This window comes from Oncorhynchus gorbuscha, linkage group LG06 (assembly GCF_021184085.1).
Source record: "Oncorhynchus gorbuscha isolate QuinsamMale2020 ecotype Even-year linkage group LG06, OgorEven_v1.0, whole genome shotgun sequence".
Lineage (NCBI taxonomy): Eukaryota > Metazoa > Chordata > Actinopteri > Salmoniformes > Salmonidae > Oncorhynchus > Oncorhynchus gorbuscha.
Window position 1 is genome coordinate 5,077,707 of NC_060178.1, and position 4,332 is coordinate 5,082,038.

The window sequence follows — 4,332 nt, forward strand, 5'->3', positions numbered from 1 at the left end:
CATTTACATTTATAATAATAATAATAATATATGCCATTTAGCAGACGCTTTTATCAAAGCGACTTACAGTCATGTGCATACATTCTACGTATGGGTGGTCCCGGGGATCGAACCCACTACCCTGGCGTTACAAGCGCCATGCTCTGCCAACTGAGCTACAGAAGGACACATTTACATTTAAGTCATTTAGCAGGCAGCTCTTATCAGAAGCGACTTACAAATTAGTGCATTCACCTTAAGACATCCCAGTGGAACAGTCACTTTACAATAGTGCATCTAAATCTTAAAGGGGGTGAGAGGGATTACTTATCCTATCCTAGGTATTCCTTAAAGGAATTGGGGTTTCAGGTGTCTCCAGAAGGTGGTGATTTGACTCCGCTGTCCTGGCGTCGTGAGGGAGTTTGTTCCACCATTGGGGGGCCAGAGCAGCGAACAGTTTTGACTGGGCTGAGCGGGAGCTGTACTTCCTCAGTGGTAGGGAGGCGAGCAGGCCAGAGGTGGATGAAACAGAGGGATGCTATGTTAGCTAGCTGGCTATAACAGAGGGATGCTATGTTAGCTAGCTGGCTATAACAGAGGGATGCTATGTTAGCTAGCTGGCTATAACAAAAAGGATAAAGCTAGCTGGCTATAACAGAGGGATGATATGTTAGCTAGCTGGCTATAACAGAGGGATGCTATGTTAGCTAGCTGGCTATAACAGAGGGATGCTATGTTAGCTAGCTGGCTATAACAGAGGGATGCTATGTTAGCTAGCTGGCTATAACAGATGGATGCTATGTTAGCTAGCTGGCTATAACAGAGGATGCTATGTTAGCTGGCTATAACAGAGGATGCTATGTTAGCTAGCTGGCTATAACAGAGGGATGCTATGTTAGCTAGCTGGCTATAACAAAAAGGATAAAGCTAGCTGGCTATAACAGAGGGATGCTATGTTAGCTAGCTGGCTATAACAGAGGGATGCTATACTAAACTGATTACTACACTGTAAGGCATCATTACTATGTTGACTATGACGTTACTTTAGCTAATATGGTGAGCTAGCTGCGGTCATGATATGAAGGTTTAGCTTGGAAAGGTTTTTGTCGCCTGGTCTCAAACAGCTGATGTGTTGTACATTGAAGTACACAAGCGAAGTGGAGGGAAAAGGTGAGAGGAGGAGAGAGCGTTGATGCGAGATGGAATACAACGTGCTGTTTGTACAGGGGAGCCTAGTGGTTAGAGTGTAGGGTCGGCAGGGTAGCCTAGTGGTTAGAATGTAGGGGTGGAAGGGTAGCCTAGTGGTTAGAGTGTAGGGGTGGAAGGGTAGCCTAGTGGTTAGAGTGTAGGGTCGGCAGGGTAGCCTAGTGGTTAGAATGTAGGGGTGGAAGGGTAGCCTAGTGGTTAGAGTGTAGGGGTGGAAGGGTAGCCTAGTGGTTAGAGTGTAGGGGTGGCAGGGTAGCCTAGTGGTTAGAGTGTAGGGATGGCAGGGTAGCCTAGTGGTTAGAGTGTGGAGGTGGCAGGGTAGCCTAGAGGTTAGAGTGTAGGGGTGGAAGGGTAGCCTAATGGTTAGAATGTAGGGGTGGAAGGGTAGCCTAGTGGTTAGAGTGTAGGGGTGGCAGGGTAGCCTAGTAGTTAGAGTGTAGGGATGGCAGGGTAGCCTAGTGGTTAGAGTGTGGAGGTGGCAGGGTAGCCTAGTGGTTAGAGTGTAGGGGTGGAAGGGTAGCCTAGTGGTTAGAGTGTAGGGATGGCAGGGTAGCCTAGTGGTTAGAGTGTGGAGGTGGCAGGGTAGCCTAGTGGTTAGAGTGTAGGGGCGGCAGGGTAGCCTAGTGGTTAGAGTGTAGAGGCGGCAGGTAGCCTAGTGGTTAGAGTGTGGGGGCGGCAGGGGAGCCTAGTGGTTAGAGTGGAGGGGTGGCAGGGTAGACTAGTGGTTAGAGTGGAGGGGCGGCAGGGTAGCCTAGTGGTTAGCGTGGAGGGGCGGCAGGGTAGCCTAGTGGTTAGAGCGTTGGACTAGTAACCGAAAGGTTGCAAGTTCAAATCCCCAAGCTGACAAGGTACAAATCTGCCGTTCTGCCCCTGAACAGGCAGTTAACAGGCAGGAATACAACGTGCTGTTTGTATGGGGCGGCAGGGTAGCCTAGTGGTTGGACTAGTAACCGAAAGGTTGCAAGTTCAAATCCCCAAGCTGACAATCTGTCCTTCTGCTCCTGAACTGTTCCTGAATTGGTTCTTGCCTAGTTAAAAAAAAAAATGTGGCTATGAAAGTCAACTGTTTGCGTGTGATCAGGGATGTATTAACTCCGACCGATTTTATTGAAAAACATTTCTTAAATGAAAGCAAACGGAACGAAACGGAACGATACGATACGTGGGTGGGACATGTCCAATAGAAACTTTAGTTTGCAAATGTTGGACTAATGATTACACCTTAGGTCAGCTAGATGCAGGCAAGAGTGTGCAAAGCGGTATTGAATATGTCACTGTCTGTCCCCTCAAATCTTTCTCTCGACCTTCAACCTACGTTGAATTCATAGTCTGGGTTGTAGCAACCTCATGATGGGTATAGGGGAAATTAGAGTATCATGTAGTAGCTTAAACCAATCGATGTTACATTGAACTGGGTGAATGGAATATGAATGACAGTCATCCAATATGCTGTAATAGAAATAAGGCTGTGCTCATTAAAGAAAGGATTGTCCTCACTTCATCTTAAAATGGCACCGACAGCCATTGGTCGTTGGTAAGCTAGTTAGCAAGCTAGCTAACTCTGTTGACTGGCGTAAGATATCTAGATAAGTAGACGTGTGTGTGTGTTATTAATCTATTTTAGATTATCCATCAAGATAGCTGTAGAGATGAACTGCTATTCTAACTTGGGTCATTTGTTAAACTTCTCAGATCTCACATCGTGAAACAACTTGCATTGGGAACTCAAATATGTTCCTTATGATGGATCCCCCTTCCCGGGGGGTCGGAAGGAGAACCAAGATAAACATGCGAGTGATAAGAAGAGGGAAACACAAATGGTAAATTAGTTAATTAGTTAATTAGTTAGTTAGTTAGTTAATTAATTAGTTTACAACGATGCACAATAAAGGTATTTGTATTCATGAAGTATCCCCATTAGTTCCTGCCAAGGCAGCAGATACTCTTCCTGGGGTTTATTATGGATCCCCATTAGTTCCTGCCAAGGCAGCAGATACTCTTCCTGGGGTTTATTATGGATCCCCATTAGTTCCTGCCAAGGCAGCAGATACTCTTCCTGGGGTTTATTATGGATCCCCATTAGTTCCTGCCAAGGCAGCAGATACTCTTCCTGGGGTTTATTATGGATCCCCATTAGTTCCTGCCAAGGCAGCAGATACTCTTCCTGGGGTTTATTATGGATCCCCATTAGTTCCTGCCAAGGCAGCAGATACTCTTCCTGGGGTTTCTTATGGAACCCCATTAGTTCCTGCCAAGGTAGCAGCTACTCTTCCTGGGGTTTCTTATGGAACCCCATTAGTTCCTGCCAAGGCAGCAGATACTCTTCCTGGGGTGTATTATGGATCCCCATTAGTTCCTGCCAAGGCAGCAGATACTCTTCCTGGGGTTTACTATGGATCCCCATTAGTTCCTGCCAAGGCAGCAGCTACTCATCCTGGGGTTTATTATGGATCCCCATTAGTTCCTGCCAAGGCAGCAGCTACTCTTCCTGGGGTTTATTATGGCTCCCCATTAGTTCCTGCCAAGGCAGCAGCTACTCTTTCTGGGGTTTATTATGGCTCCCCGTTAGTTCCTGCCAAGGCAGCAGCTACTCTTTCTGGGGTTTATTATGGCTCCCCGTTAGTTCCTGCCAAGGCAGCAGCTACTCTTCCTGGGGTTTATTATGGATACCCGTTAGTTCCTGTCAAGGCAGCAGATACTCTTCCTGGGGTCCAGCAACATTAATAAGGAAGTTATATACAATTTAAAATATTACAAGACATTACATTTCATCTCACTTTACCCAACACATTTAGTGTGTTGCCTCAGACCACTAATCCACTATCACACATTTAAAAGATCCCTGTGTGTGTGTGTGTGTGTGTGTGTGTGTGTGTGTGTGTGTGTGTGTGTGTGTGTGTGTGTGTGTGTGTGTGTGTGTGTGTGTGTGTGTGTGTGTGTGTGTGTGTGTGTGTGTGTGTGTGTGTGTGTGTCTTCACAGTCCCCGCTGTTCCATACGGTGTATTTTAAAGGATTTTTTAAAATCTGATTTTACTGCTTGAATCAATGACCTGATGTTAAGAAGGCAGAGCCTATACCCCCTGGACTAGTAGTCTATACCCCCTGGACTAGTAGTCTATACCCCTGGACTAGTAGTCTATACCCCCT